Below are 16415 nucleotides of genomic sequence, written 5' to 3'. Positions count from 1 at the left end.
GCTCTGCTAAAGGGATGCATGTTATCAATGTTCCTGAAGGAACACATGAAGTGCATGCCCAAGTGACACATGAAGTGGGGCCCCATTTATTCAGATCCTGATTCAACCTTATTCCTGATTTTTGAGGCAAGGTTGTTTCAGTGGTGCCTCCCTTCCCTTGCACATGCACCTTTGGGCTGAGACAAGGAATGTTCCGTCAGCTTTGCAGCGTTCCAGAGTCACGCATCATTTCAATCTAAAAATAAATCCCAAACGTGGTATACTGGTTTTGAAGACAAGTTGAACTGTGCTTTCCATGCAGAAATGATGTTGCATTATATTTTTATCTTGGGCACGAAGCCAGCACTAACTGCTCACCAATATAATTATGAGCAAAAATACTGTGGGGCTGGACTGTGTGAGGCTCTGGGGTCTGCAGTGGAGCTGGGCAAACTCCACTACCCAAAATCATCTTTCAGTGCATTTGAAAAACTTAGGAATACGCACATTTAAGCGAGCTTACTCAGAATCAGATTTTTAACATAACTAGAGTAACTTTAAAATCTTTTTTGACTACTGAAAGGGGTAAAAGGTGCTTTAAATTTATTAAAACCGCAAGATGACTATGGGTTGTAAAGGAGGTCTTTCAACAGCTTCTACTTAAACACCAAGGAGCCATGCTGGACCCTCTCTTCCTAAGTCCTTGCAGACATCAGTGAGTAGCCCTGCCTTAAAACAAAAAAGAAAAACAAATTAAATAATGGCACAATTTCACCTGGAATCGTTTGTTCTGTTGGTGAAAGTCACAGAGAAAAGTCCTAAAATTATACAATTATAATAATAAATCAATTCAGCATGTCATTTCTGCTTTTCTACATTAATAAATTAACCATGTAACATTGTTCAAAATTATGTCAGTTACGCATATAATAATCTTTTAAATTAATGAAGTGATGAAGCAGTTTGATGACACCCATGATTTACAGGGCTGCTTTTAGCTAATGTTAAAAGCCTTTCATTTAATAAATTGTCCCCTTGAGAAATTACCAAAAATTAATATTTTCTATGCTAAATGTTCCAAGGTTTACACTTTTTCACTATATTAGCAAATGGCAAGGGAGAAGCATTTTTCAAAATATATCTTCTTTTACATATATTTAATTGAAATTAATTAGTATATTACTTTAAAAGGAAATGATCACAGGGAAAGGTGTGGGATCATTTATGAGAGTTTCTTATGGCAATAAAACAGCATTTAAACAATGGAATTAATCATGTCCTTAAAATTTTTTATGATAGATTAGGAATCATTCCAAGCTTTTTGATTAAATAGAAGGACATTCCATACAGACTGGACCAAAAAAAAAAAAATCCAGCTATTTCACTGCAGTTAATATTTCCCTGGTTCCATTATGTCAGGTTACATGCATGCTGAATATTTACTGAGCTAAAAACAAAAGTCCAAGTGAGGCTCACAAGATCTATTTTGCTTTGCTCTTCCTTGTGCTTGGCACCCTGTTGTAATGTATGCATAAGGTTATGAATGCTTAATATTTCCCATTTTATGCACATCTTATCAGAAGCAAGCTTTAAAGCCACTTTCTCCTAGGGTTGGTTGGGATTCAAGGAACATAACGTGAAATGGTATAGTGTGTCCTATAAAAGAGGTTAAAATGGAGGTTATAATTATGAAAGCTCAATAGATTTGAAAGCCAACACAGTGCCCCCTCACATGTGATACTATCTCTAGAAAGGGAAAGAGATATATAGGACTATAAAGGGAAGCCTGTAATTGATGCTCTCTGTACTTATTAGGATTTGTTTTAGTAACATCAGGGACTCGTTTTTGTACTACCTCTGAATAAATAATGTGCACAGTAGGTTGGGTCAATTCCTTTTCACTTTGAAATATTTTCCGTGGTTGCACTAAAACCAAGAATAATTCATTGGCTTTTTGTAAGGCAGCCGGATGTATTATGAAAAATAGGGGCGTTAACTGATTTATTGGGGGTGGGGGGGCAGTCTATAATGGGGGCCAGCGTGAAAAAGAAGGGACTCTTGGCCTTAGGGGTGATGGGAGAGTGTTTTCCATCTCAATCAGGAGCATTTCTCAAAAAATAAACAGGATCTCAGAAAAAGACCTTGTTCCAGTGTTTGTATTTGAATGCTCCATGGGTGAAGTCTGCCACACAGCAGAGGCTCCGAAGGGACACCCACATATAATTACCCATGGACAGAGCTTTGCCTCCGGTAAGTAAACCACCATAATGAACACAGCTCCTCGAATACATATTTGTTTTAAAAAATAAGTGAAACAGAACCATCCCAAAAAAGCCTGAAAATTGATTCCAGTGCAGGCTTTGTTTGGCTCCTGCTTCTGGCGCTGATTCCAGAGTTTAATATCTCCGGCAAGTTACTGCTTTGTCCCGGGTGCCAAGTTCTCTCAAACTGCTCTGGGCCCGCCGGTAGGAGAGACATGGTGATGCTTAGCTAATGTTTGTGTCCTTTAGTCCTTTGATATGTCTGTGGATGAAAAGAGCCACAGAAGGACAAATTCATTGTTAATAGCAGTGATTAACAGATTGGTTGTAGCTCCTTCTAATATTTCTACAGGTACCCCTCTGCAGCAGCATCTGAAATTTGTAAGGTTTTTTGCTTTAAAATTTGGTTAGTTTGGGGTTTGCTTTGTGAAAATATGTATTGGGGGAGGTTAGGCTTTGAAGAGGTGCCTCTGGAGCCACTCCTAGTGCTCCAACCCTTCCTTGGAAAAAGAGCATCGAGGAAATCCTGCCTGTCTGTCACACTAGGCAGTGAGGGACTGGGGTTTTTTTCTCCAGTTCTTTTTCAGTGTGAAATTTCCCCTTGAAGTTCAGTCTTCAGTGAGAGTCTAGTTTCATTTGGTCATAAGAAACAATGTCAGTTCTAGCAAACTGAGGAGAATTTCTATGGTGGTGGAAAACAATGTTGCACACACTCCTGTGTACCAAGTTTATCCATCCAGAGAGGAAGAGCCTGATCCTGTAAAAGCAGCAGGAATTTGTTACAAGATCTGGGGGTACTTAGAATAAATTCCTCTGGTGATTTGTACCAAGCAGGGGTCAAGAAAGTGTTTTCTGAAAAAACATGAAGTATTTTGAGGATCATATAATTCTACTGTGCGATTAGTTTTGGATACCATCTTGGAAGTGCTACCAACTTTTGGGTACTTGCGAAAGCATCTCTTAATGTGAAGCTTAGCTTCCAAATAATTTAGCAAAGCAGAAATGACTGTGTGTGGAAGTGCCACTCCCTGCCCCCAGGCAACCAAGAAGCCATCTGTAAATTCAAGCCATGGACAAAATTCACGGGTCCAAACTTGAGACTTAATAGGGAAAGTGGTTGCTCCAACAGCTGGAGCAACCAACAGCCATTGGGTTTGATGTGAGGTCTCAAGACATTTGGCAAACCTTTGATTGTAGTGGAAAGATTAATGTGGGTCAATCTAGTTTTTACCGTGAAACTTCCAGATGATTCTAGAGATTATTAGTTTTGGAGATTTGTTGAGAGAATATCTCGCCCTGATTTCTGCAAGAAAATGGACCTTCCAAGCTGGATAACTAATATGACTGATAATAAGAGGGAATTAATGATACTTATTTGTTAAAGACTAGAAATAATGGTATTTATTTCCCCTTATTAATATTATTTGGATTTTATTTCTAAGGGAACATAAGTAGTAATAACAACAAACACATAGAATAAGTTGTGATCTCTGAGAAAAGCATGCCCAACCATCAGAAAAAATAGGGAATTTCTTAAATTGTGCTTCTGTTGGGATAGACAAGGATTGCATCATCCCGTGTAACAGAATGTATCCAAACGCAGATAGGGCCAGTAAACCCACACATTTCTGCCAACAGAGTTTCTGCTTAAATATCTTTATGGCAAGAAAGAATTCCATCTCACTGCTCAAGTCCTGGAACAAATTGGTCTCTAGTAGTAATTTTTCAGATGGGGAAATGACCTCAGACTGCCTCGAGACTTGGCAGGGTCAAGAGGATGCAGGAGAAAAGAAGGAGCCCTTGAGCAGGACCAAGGGCTGCTACCTCCTCTACTGCTGCTTTGCGATGAAAGCTGTAGGGCTGAAGGGGGAAATTTCAGCATAAAAAACCCCGGCAATTTGCACTTTCAGCTCATGCCCTTGATGATTTTGTATCATCTGACTTTGGGGGGTCTGTTGTACCTGCCTCTGCATCCCCACCAGACATCTTTAGGCAGAAGCTTCCTGTCTATGTAAACCTCTTTTGCACCTACACTTTGGCAAAGGCTCAGTCTGTCATCTGTGAGGAGCACTATCCAAGCCTTGCTCCAAACATGTGACAGTGGTGGGACCATGCTGGTGGGTCTCATTGTTGGGGGACAGAAGCTTCTGCACAAAGATAAGCATGGGGGCTGATTTTTAGATAATTATGTAGTGGATAAGTGGTCATCAGAGTTTACCACAATCTTACTGGCCAGAGCAAGGTAGTGTTATGAGGAAGATCTATTGTTACTCTTGCCTAGTTGTCAGTAATATCATCTTCATGCCTGTGTCCTTCCAGAGTTGAAAACACCCTTCATATTGTGTACCAACAAGACTAATATTACTAACACCTTTTTGTGCAAAACCAGCTCCTTTCATTTAAAGTTGTCAGACTTGAAGGCCATGGAGGGTGGTAGAAAAGCTTAGAAGGTCTTACAGCTCCTGTTGTAGAGGTGAGGCTTCTGAAGAGCTGAGGACCAGGTTTCAGACCTTAGATATGGGATATAAAGCACAGTGAGGTTAGCAAAGTGTTGTGTGCCAAATCAAACACCCTAATTGAAATGTAGGCCAGTGCTGAGAATACATAGGGAAGTTTTGCTCTAATTGACCATTAAATTTCTACAGCACATCTGTGAAGGGAATGGGAAAACAAATTCCTGTCCACTGCTTGAAGTCTTCAGTATCCCCACCTTCCTGCTACTCCATCATTTGCCCACTGCATTTTAATTACTCAACAAGGAAGAATGTGTGCCTTGGCATGTGCAAGATTTAGCTAGAGTGTCACACCAGGAGCAGATTTGCGAGGGGATGCAGGGGCTTTAGGCTTTTCCTAAGCAACCTCAGTCTGTCCTGGGGATGCTGGTGGGACTAGATTTGTCCCTCACATAGTCTTATTGTCAGTCTACCAACCTCATCAGGTCACGGTGCCCCTTTCCTGAGGCTCACCAGTCTCATGGAGCATCAGCCCTTGGCACAGGGAAGTTTACCATGCTGAAAACGTTCACTTGCCAGTATAATTGACTAAAGCAACTAGATTTGCTAGAAAAGCAGCCAGGCATGCCCAGCAGATGCTATTCGAATTAGCTGAGAAGTAAAGTGATGAAAAATGAAACCAAACAATCTCTTTATTAAAGAAGAATGAGCTGGGCAATATTTGAGCAAAACCATCTCTTTCCATCTTCTGGGATGTGGTAGAGTCACTGTGCACCACAGTGGGCAGTGAATGAAGACAAGTCAGAAAGAAGAGTGGGGCAGGAAGGCTCCAATGGACAGAGTCTACCCCCCTTTTCTGTTTCCTTGGTGTGTATCACATCCAAGTCCTGGATGAGAGAGGGGCAAGCACTGAAGGCCACTTCAAAACCTGCAAGAACACAAGTTGAACAGCACATGAGCAACACAAGGAAAGCACTAAAGGACCAGAGAGAAAAAAGGCACTGGCTGCAAAATTTAAAAAACAAAAGAAAGAAAGACTTGAAACCTGGCAGTTTGTTGGCTGACTGAGCCAGCAAACAAGGTGATACCAAGTTTGGTTCTTGCTTGCTGATGGGTACAGAGAAAAGGTTGGGATATGGTCAGGATCAGACTGGGCTTGCACAGAGGAGAGAAATTCATGGAGCCTGACTCACCCCTGGTTCATGCTTTGCACAGTCTGTTCCAGCCTCTGCAGAGGAGGTGCAAGAAGTGCCAGTTCACGTGGTTGTGTAATACACTGGAGGAGGCTGAGTTCATCCCAGCAGCTGCCTGCAGTGACAATGAGGGTTTGCCTGGCATAAAGGAAGGACAAGACAGAAAAAGTAACCCCAGGGGAGGGGAAAAAAGTAGAAGTCAAAATGGTAATGGAGGGGTCACTACTGATGCTTTATGTGACGACTGCAAGGGTGAGTGGGGAGAACTGCACCTGGGAGCGCTCATGGTGCCCTGCAAAAGCATCTCCCATCCTCTAAACAGGATAAGAGCAAGTAAGTGCACTTTAATTAGAAACAGTATTCACTGTTACTTGCAGTGACTTTTAGCCCAAAAAGCATTAAATTCTTTGCATTTTCGATAGAAACTCCTCCCCAGGTTATCCATATTTTTCATTTTCAGAGCTAATGCAGAAATTCTGCTATTTCAGTCAGCAGGAAAAAAAGTTCCTGTTCATCATGGATACTATTTGAGGGGAAGTGGTTGCACATGCAACTTCATGGAGCTGCAGAGGGTGAAAAATACTGTGTCTAGGCTGCCAGCTCAGTGCCAAGCTGCTGTCTGACGCGGTGAAAAGTTATATTGTGTCTTCTTCAGCTTTTAATACCTGGAATAACCAGCAGACCCTGGCAGATCAAGCTGCCGTGAAGGGGTCAGGGAGACATAATGAAACATCCATGAGGGAATAAGCATCCTGGCATTACACATGCATTTACACAGGTTTGCAGGGCAGCGAGCTCTTCCATATCTCACGTTATGTTAGCTGTTTATAAATTATTCCCTAAGTTTTATCACACACGCATATTCATTTTTAATGCTTAAATACACATTAAGAATAATTTTCCCTAAAGGATGATCCTTAATTCCATCAGGAGCAAAGCTAAGGAAATGATACATGCAAATTTGAGCAGGGGTTGGTACCATTAATCGCTGGCTTGTCTTCCTGGAGGGAACTTGCCAGTCCTGGGTCTGTCAGAGCTTGCAGCCTGGATGGGAGCCTAAAAGCCTTGGACGAAACCCTACCTGCATGCCAAAGGTCCTTAACTCCCCAAAGTTGCCACTCCCACACCCAAAGGAAAGTGCTTGAGCTCTCCCACTTTCCCACAAAGACTAAATCTTTCAATTGCCTCCCACACAAACCAAGGGAAAGGATAGAGCAAAATGCATTTTAATGAGCATTTGAATAATCATCGGGATGAGTACTTTTCTCTGACATAGCACCTTTTGTTCGAGCGATTTATAAACATCCATTAAGCCTGACAATTTCCCTGAAGGGTAATTCTTTTTTTTTTTATTCTCGGGAAGCGGAGAGCTGAGATTTGCTGGAGGATAGGGCAGGAAACTCATGGCAGGGCTGGAAATGGGAACCCTGCTTGCGGGATTTCCTCTCCCCCCTCCATAGGGTTTCCTCTTGGCTTGCTAATCGCTAAGCAAGATCTTGATGACCAGATGCTCATAGATAACATAGCTCAAATATTGCTTCCTTTCTGTAAATTGCATGCTGGCTTGGTTCAAAGGCCAAATCCTATTCCACCATTAGCTGGTGGCAGGGATCCTATCGAACTTCAGTGGTATGGAGGCCAAGCTGCAAGAGTTTGGGAAACAAAGCTAAATGCGTGAAAACTTTTGCAGCCAGACACGGTTGCAGAGCACAGTGTGGTTTAGAGCATTTTCTTTTACTTGAGAAAACCTGGAAAGCTTTAAATGAGACTGTTTCTAAAAGGAACATCCAGGAATTTTATCCAAAACCACTGGCAAGGCATTTCCCTCCCAAACAGCATGCACGTTCCAGGGTGCAGTGACAATATTTCTTGTCTGACATCGCCAGTTAAATGGATTTATTTTCAGTAAAATAGAGTACTTCAGTTGTGTGATGGGCAAAAAAAGGTACTCTATAATTAAAAATGGGATTAGACAGAAAAATGAGATGTTAGGCAGATAATTAGGGAACTATTATAATTAGAATGTTCTTTTAAATCCCCTAGTAGCTTCTATTATGAAAGGGATGTCCTCTGATTAACTAATATTTCCTTTAAGTCGATATTTTTCCTCTTCCTTTTGGACAGGAAAGCTTGAATTGAATGACTTCACCTTAAAAAATTACAGTTTACTGGGGCCCAAGTTTTCCTTGTAACAAGCCAGTTTTGCTCAGGAAAAAAGACCAATATTGGGGTTGAAAGTGGCAGAGAAGATTTTACTAGTAAGCTTATTAAATTGCTTCTCTCCTCTATTAAATACAATCTTATTTATAGACAGTATTTAGTATTCTTCGTATTGAGCCTTTAAGAGAAATTATTGCTGTTAGAGCAGTGATAGCCTTAGATTAAATTTTTATTCATGCAGGTTTTATACAAACGAAACTGCTGCATATTTCCACATGAAGTAGAAAGCTGTGTGGGTTTTGAAAGGATGGGGAGCTTCAGTGAGAGCTGTCTGACAGCTGCTGTTGATGAACACAAACCAACAAGCCTCTCAGAAGCTGCTTGTCTCTCCCAGGCTCTTTGGCAGGGAGTACAGAAGGACAGAGGTCAGTCCCACTTCTTACAGCCCCATAAATCAAGTCAGTACATTTGTAAGTGTGTTAAAACTGGGGGGCATGAGAGGATAAGCTGTTCTGTTCCCCTCACCTGAGCCTTTTCAGGTGTTGGGTTGCAGGGAACTTCTGTGAGAAAGCGTCATATGCGAACAGGGAAAAATGGAAAAGGAAGATAACTTGCTGAAAGTGCAGACTCCCTTTTTTTTTCATTAAGTCTAAAATTTTAGGAATTGAGAGAGAAGTGAGTGCAAAAGTTCATTTTGATTGCAAAGGCCAAATGTTGCCTCTTATTCATAAAAGTAGGTGGGGAAGGCAGAGGAGGAAACAGCCTGAAGTCCAGGCCCAGCACTGATGCATGTTTCTGTATTGCTGTATTTGGGCAAACAAGACTCCTGTTCTTTCACCTAAAAACCAAAAAAGCAGATGGAAAATTGCTTTATTCAGGGTCAAGAACCTTGGCATCCATCTGCAGATATAAAGATAACTTACTGAAAAAGCCATTTGTGGTACATCTGATTCCAGTTTACTGGACATAATGTTGAGAGAAACGCTCAGAAAAATGATTTGAAATAGCCAAATGGTCAGGGAAAGGATGAAAATAACCCCAAATATAGTACACAAGTCCGGGAGCAAGCAGCCTAGGGAAGATGTGCCCTGCCTAAGGTTAGAGACCCCCAAGCCTGACATGGGCATTGCTGCATGAGCAGTAAAAAAGGCTGGAATAAGTATTTCCAGTATGATAAGTGGAAAGAGTGTCCCAGCATACTATTTCTGGAAGGAAGCATCTCTTCAGGGTGTCTTAAAGAACTAGGCATGTGAAGATCATCTCTGAAGCCCCAGAGATCATCAGTGCCCCAACACTGCAGGAGCAGGCTCACAGGCACTGCGCTGCCACGTCTACCTGCTCAGTAACCAGGGAAAAGAAATGAAATGCCAGTGATGGGAGGGGCTGAAAAGATATCACTTGACTGCCAGTGAGGCTGAAGGAGGGACCCAGGGGCAAGGGTCCATCCAAAGATGGGAAACCCTCAGAGGCAGAGACGGCCTGGCTTGATGCATACACTGGTTATGTGGAGAAGCAGCAGCTCTGCTGCCTAGCAGAGCACCATGCGATGATTTTTGGCCTTTCTCCATGGATCTGATGGACTGGTGGGCACGAGCCCTTTGTTGGGGTCAAAGGGACCAGACAATAATGGTCTAGCAGCAAAGCTTCCTGACTTAGTGCTCTTGCTGGAGGAGACGGCCACACCAACAAAATCATCCAGGACCATATTCGTGGTGACCATGCAGACTCTGGAAGGAGAAACACCAAGCTAAACTGCAGAGATGCTGATGCCAGGGTGGGCTGGGGTCATCTGATGTCTCCTGACATCCCAAGCTGAATGCTGACATACCAGTCAGGAGAGAAACACCCAAACTAAAGGGAGTGAACAGAGTTTTGTGATTCAAAGCTGTGGCCTCCTGCCCTATATTTGCAGGATGGAGGTCACAAAGGAATGTGAACTGGTTTTCCTTAATCCTCTGAAAAATATCTGGGCTTCTCCCTCCTGCAGAAAAGAGCCATTTGGCCTAATGATACCTTCCAGCTCTGCAGTGCCGCTCAGCCAAGATGCTGAAGCATTTTAGATGTCTTAATTCATCCTTTCAGCAAATAGCCAAGCCTCTGCACAGCAAAGTGCTCACGTTAACAGTACAGCACAATGGGGAAAATACAGTATAGAAAAATATGATGAGTTTATGTCTTTTATGTCTTATACTGCAAACACATAAAAACAATTAGGGTTTGGAGAATATTTTTTAAAAGCAAAGAGAATGATTGGCAAGGCAGAGAAAATAAATATTATACCCTTGAGAGGGCTAGGGATATATTATTTTTCCAATTTTACAGAAGAGAAATGCCAGATCAAAATTACTTTCCCAAGATCACACAGGGTGATCCTGCCACCTTTTCTATTGAGTAGTTCTTACTCAAGGGTTTGTCTGTCTTTGTGCCCAAAGACCTCCTTTAAAGGCTGCTATCCAGTGGTGTAAATTTACAGTGTATTAGCTACTCTATATTTATTCCCCACATAAATATCTCTTCAAAGTGAGCTGCCTCACCCAAAGGCACTTTCAGAAGTGTAAGGGCAGCGATAATGCTGCTAAAAGAATTAACACTGTCCCACATAATTAGCGGTAATTAGTACTGGTTAGGACAGGAGTTAATGCACACTAGTGGACATAAATTCTGCCTTTGTGTCCCTGTGCTGACATAAAACCAGCCTGGGAATAAGATGCCACTGGGTGAGAAAGTGAAGGGACCATGTTGATTATCTGATGCCTCGTGATGCTGGAGCTCAAATTCTCTTTATTCCAGACCTTTCTTCCCATCATGAAAGCTTGCACCCTCTTTTCATCAAGAGAGCAGTTCTACCAGTGATCCCAGTGGTATTTGATAACTCATCATTTCTCTGGGTCTTGGGCGAAAAAGAATACCTGAGTGTTAAAACCCGGCCACTGCCAGCCAAGTACCTTCAGGGATTGTTTCACAGCTTCTCACTCTGGGGTTAACTATTTATGGCAGCAAAACTAAATTACAGGCTCAACAGCAAAGAAAACCAACCAGAAAAAGGCAGTTACCAAAATGATTGTCATAAAAATAAATTCAGGTTATCCCCTCCTGCAGGTGAGAAGCTAGTGGGGTGACAGATGACTTTGCATAGGAAGGAGGATGGGGGCATGGGTACAAGTGCCAGTGCACATCTGGCATGCACATGAATTCAGGACACCACAGCAAACTGCTTGGGAAGTGGTTGGGAATCGAAGAACTGAGCATGTAGAGAAGGTACTTCCCTAATTCTTCACATATATTTTATTTCAAACTGTTTTCCACAATTTGTCTGAGGTCAGAACAGTCCTCCTTGTGGAAGGACTTGAAGTTTTAAAGAAAATATGGATTACACAAAATCAGCTGGCTACAAAAACTCTCCTCCTTCTTTCCATCCGTCCTTCCTTCCTTTGAGGATGATTTGACATAGCCATCAATAGTTATAAGTACTTGAAAGGGAAAAACTTAGTAAAGTGGAGGTAATCTCTTGGGCTGAAACCCCTCATTTTTACACTAGACAACTGCTGTACTTATTGGGTTCAGGAAAATTACTTCACAAACACATGCAGAGTCTCAAGTTATAATCACAAAGAAAAATGACCTTTTCTAACATAGAGACTGCCCACTTCAGCTCCTTGGAACAGCCATTGAGAGCTGGCTTTTACTGGGGGTTGAAGGATGTGCAGGCTGAATTGCCGTAGGTGCTGAGACTGAGTCTGATTTCCAGCATCACTGAGATCCATCTGCTTCTACAGTCTTCACCCAGACCTGCTGGAGCTGAACACCATTCATAATCAGGGCCCAGCTGGTCTCTAGAAAAAGGCCTTTTCCAAGCATAAAAATTATTTGAAGTGTAATTTCAAGTTCACTTTCTAAAATGCAGAGGTAAACCCCTGTATAGACACTTACTTTGATTTAACCTGATCTTGCATCAATTTTGATGATGCGGGATTAATTTGAGATAAACAAACAGAAAGTGCTTGTAAATTGAAATTTTTAATTTTTTTTTTTTTTATTCTGGGTTCACCTTAGCTAGATTAAGGATTCAACTGAAGTTAAAACTGGCATATTTTTATTTCAGCTAGGTTTGTCTAGAAACCTGGGGGTCGGTTTGTGCCAGCTCATTGGGCGCTTGTAAATGGATTTCATTTTGATCAAAGAGGCAGTGTGATTCTCAGCCCACTGGAGAGGGACCCCCAAGGTGACGTCAGCCAAGGGAAGAGTCACCGACAGCAGCAAATGTGTCACAGAAGAACTTCAAAGCAGGATCCACAGGCAACCTTGGCTAGGAGCAGGGAACAGATCCAAGGGAAAACATGAGGCAGGCTGGCTTGGCATCCTAAACAAAATCTATATTAAGAGACAGGCAGGTAAGAAGGACTTTATGAAAAGCACTGGAAAGTGGAAAGAGGGAATGGAATAAACTACATGCCCAGAGCAGCAAGTGGTCCCGTGATGGAGTTTCTTAGGAGGTCTCTTACTTGAAACACTGGGGGTTTTTAACACATTTATGAGGTAAAGTTCCTCTGAGAGTTAGTCGTTGTTTGTGATGGTCTTGGCATGTGTTTGGAGGAACAGACAAACCCATTGGGCAGTGAAAAAGCAATCAGTGGAGGTGAAAACCCTCTATGGGACATAGCACAGCTGCAGGACAGACCAGAAGACCAAGCACAGAATGTGCGTCAAGCCACGTTTTATATTCTTGGTGCCAACACTGCCACTTTTGGAGAGTATTATGTGGCACATAGCTCTGGGAGGAGCCACCTGAGTCAAGAAGGCAAGAGATCCTTTTGAGTGGTCCCTCATGGAAGAGACTGGCCCTGCGTCCCAAAGGCCAGAAGAAGAAACGAGGTGGTTACCTGCCTCCTGACCCAACAAGGACAATGAAGGTGACATAAGGATGTCTAGTGAAGTGCTGCTGATGGACCTCAGCCTACATGAAACCAGTAATGAAATATTTGGGATGATCGCAGCTCTTCTGAAAAAATGTGAAGAGAACTGCAAACATATGGAACTGCTGTAAAAGCCTCTAGTGTGGAGACATGCAGAAAGAGAAAGCATATTGCTCACAAGTTTGCCAAACCAGTAGGGAGGGAGGAGGAGGTGGCATTGCCAGGTATGGAAACCCAGGGCAGAAAGGCACCAGCCTCTTGAGTTCAGTGAGGCAGAGCAGAATTTCAACTGTGTGGGGAAGTCAGAGGGTGGAGCTTTCCACTAAGTTATAGACCCAACATATGCTTCTAATAGAGAAGCTAAAGCAGAAGCTAGGGTTACTGCAAGGCTGGGTATACTAATGAATCAAATTGTCTCTACACGACTTCAAAGGCTTTGGGAAGAAGCAAGAATAACTAGAAATGTAGCACTAATGGTAAGGACAATGTGGCTGGCACTGGTTAAACCCAGCTAGGGTCACTTCATCAGCAGAGAGGCAAACTGTGGATGGAAAAGGATGGAAAAAAGTGGATCTGGTGGTGCTGTACAGCAGAGGAGAGGGAAGAGTTGTGTCCTCAAGTTTGGTGAGAATAAATGCAAGGCAGAATGGGTTTGGTACACAAATGAGGTGAGAAGTGCAGTAATAAAATTTGAAGGGGATCAAGTAAGAAGCATTTCAAATAGTAGCAAGGACAGGAAAATAATAGAAAGGGTTACAGCTGATCAGCAATGTAGAAAACTATAATAAACTTCAACTTGGACACATAAAAGGAAAAATATGATCTTGGATGATATCGGAAAAATAATTTAAAGCAAGATATTCTGTGGGGGGAGAGCTCTGGGTAAGGTCCAAAGTTTCTGTTTATGAGTTAATGAAGAGACGGGTGGGAACAGCTTGTCTTTGAGCAGAGGCCCCAGAGGCAAAGCATCTCGCCTTTGCTTCTTGCACCATCGCATTTTCTTGGTTGAGGCCCTTGAAAACTTTCTGTGTTTCAAGTGCTCTGTCATGGAATGAGGATTTCCTGTCGAGCACACATGCTCATAAGATGTTCAGCTGCTACAGTGGCACCCCCTAAACCACAAGCTGTCACATATTATTTGGGTGAGTGGTCCCATTTCAGGGGATGCACTTGAGGGAGATCAAACTGAAAGGGATGCTGAAAGGGATGTTAGAAATGGAGAGGAGGATTGAAGTGATAGATGGTTTAGTGCATCTGCATGGTATCTCATAAACTGCACTCTTTTCTGGTTATGTTTGCATCTGCAGAGTCATAAAAGTAGTGTTTTGAGGCAAGAAGAGGGGTGAGGCAAAGAATTCAGAGTCCCCAAAATCCCCCGGGAACTGCTTGGGTGGGTAGAGCCTGCTGACATGCTTTAATTGGCTCCACCATGGAGGGATTCAGAGCTACTTTGGTCATGGCCACATGTGCTGTGGTGCATATCTGCCTTCAGACACCACCCTTTTCAAAAGGTGACTCAGGCGCTTTATCCCAGTGACTTGCAATAAGAGTTGGCTGGTAGGCAACACCTCATTCACTGAAGATGGTTTATATCTCTTGCAGAAATTAGGTGCCAAATTTTCAATGGACTGTGGTCACTGTTGTGTTGAGAGAAGAAAAAAAATGTCTTTGGAAATTTGAACTGAGAAGTTGAATGCGGGATAGTCCTCCTCAAAGCCCTCTCAACTAAAAGAGAGAGTACTTAATTGATCTAAATTCTGCTAAATGCAAGGAAATAGCATTGCAGGAGAGCTGAGCTGATGATTCTATGAGATACTTCTTTGGTTCCACGTAAAAAGTACTTCCTTTCCAGAGTCTGGGTGTCTATCTGATTTCGTGTCTTCTTCCCACAACTAAGTTGAAGATAAGAGCAGGAAAGCACTTTTTAAAAGTGTAATTACAGCTTTTCAGGGAAAGCTAGCATCCTCGAGGTTAAAAAAGTGCTCTGGTGGGGTAAGCTGAAAGAAAACATTCTCTTGATAAATCCTGGTGGATTATTCTGACTGCAGTTTCCTCTTGACAGCTGTAGATCCCAGCAGATCTTTTACATGAGCCCTTTAATCAAGTCACAGAAAGTGACTTTTAGCATCATGTCATTATGAAGGATGTTCAGCAGCCCCGGACCATTGGAGTTTCCTGTCTGAAACCAGTGCCTGAGCCTGGCTCAGTCCCTGTGCATCTCTGTCCCCTCACGGCAGACCTGCAAGGCCTGCATGGAGCATTCAGGCCAAGCCAGGACGTGGGGCTGCCCCCACTGTGGCTGCCGGGCTGTGGAGGAGGAGATGCTGCTCCTGCCTTGTGGGAGGCCCAGGGCTCAGGAGGCAGCCCCTGGGTCTGGGGCCCCTCCGAGGGGATGCTTGCTCTGCTCAGAGGAAAGTGCAGCTTTCTGTGCCTCCCTCCCTGATTCCCCTCCTTCTCTCCTTCACTTTTTTTCCCCTTCCCTGCCTGCTTCTCACAGCTGCTGCCTTGGGGACGTAGCCTTGGTGAGGGAGGAGGCCGCCTTCCCCTATAAGGCTCAAGGGCGAGGGCAGCTGCCTCTGCAGGATGGAGAGGGGCGGCAGTGGGATGAGCACACCTATCCTTGGAGGCAAAGCCCAGCTTTCTGGCTGGGGGCTGATGTGACTTGTGGGGCACTGCTGTGAGTGGGGAGGTGTGGGGAAAGGGGAGCGCCACGTTTGAGTGCCTCTCCTCTAAGGGAGGTTTTAAAAATGGTTAACAAGGAGGGCTTTTCCTAAGTTGTCCTTAGAGCAGTCCTTCATTGTGCATGCACACACACGTACCCACAGAGGCTTTTCTCACAGACATCACAGCTGGCCAAAAATTTTCCAAGGCAGCTCAGAGAGACACATATATCCATGCACTCACCTCTCAGACTCTGAAGTGTGTGACAGCCACCCATCCTGTTGTCACCCACGCTACTGCAGATCCCCTCTGCTTCCCTGCACTCGTGTGCACCAAATTGGATCCAAACTGCTTAGAGATGAGCCACTTGTGCCCAAAGAAACGCTACAAAACGAGGGAGCAAGAGCAACTGGAAGCTCTTTTGCAGCTCCCCCCACCCCCGCATTTTTTTCTTTCTTGCCGAGGGAATTGTTTGCGGGTGGAAGAGAGGGATGTTTAAATAGCTCCGCAGATCCATTTAGTAAAGTCAATATGCAATTATGCAAAAGCCTGTGATAATACACGCCTAGATGCAGATAGCAGCGGTCGGAGCTGTCCTGGAGAGAACAGCGGGCAGCTGGTAGCTCTCGGGACGGGGGTTTGCAGGGACCCTGACATGCTCCCCTGCCTCCCCAACCCCTTCAGCCCAGGCACAGGTCGGTGCCTGGGGCTGGCGGGGCTGAGGATCCCGGGAACGCCCCGAGCCCCGTTCCGCACGGCACTGCCGGGCGCAGGGCTCTGCTTCTTATTTTCCTT

At 43.6% G+C, this 16415-nt stretch overlaps 2 long non-coding RNA genes across 3 annotated transcripts in view; one reads left to right on the top strand and one right to left on the bottom strand.

Annotated features, from left to right (window-relative positions):
* LOC104696586 overlaps positions 1-16415 on the top strand; it is a 101313-nt gene that overhangs the window by 84300 nt on the left and 598 nt on the right. The window lies entirely within an intron of this gene.
* Positions 557-16407, bottom strand: LOC104696585. Of its 2 annotated transcripts, XR_753053.3 has the most exons (4): positions 15864-16407; positions 5887-6024; positions 4612-5621; positions 557-708 (listed from the first exon to the last, which is right to left on the bottom strand). It is a non-coding gene; the product is annotated as an uncharacterized LOC104696585 (long non-coding RNA). The 2 variants fall into 2 exon arrangements; XR_002048065.3 differs by having other exon boundaries at positions 5887-16407.

The sequence above is a fragment of the Corvus cornix genome, chromosome 3, assembly GCF_000738735.6.
Source record: "Corvus cornix cornix isolate S_Up_H32 chromosome 3, ASM73873v5, whole genome shotgun sequence".
NCBI classification, from domain to species: Eukaryota; Metazoa; Chordata; class Aves; order Passeriformes; family Corvidae; genus Corvus; species Corvus cornix.
This window is presented reverse-complemented; position numbering and strand designations above follow the sequence as displayed.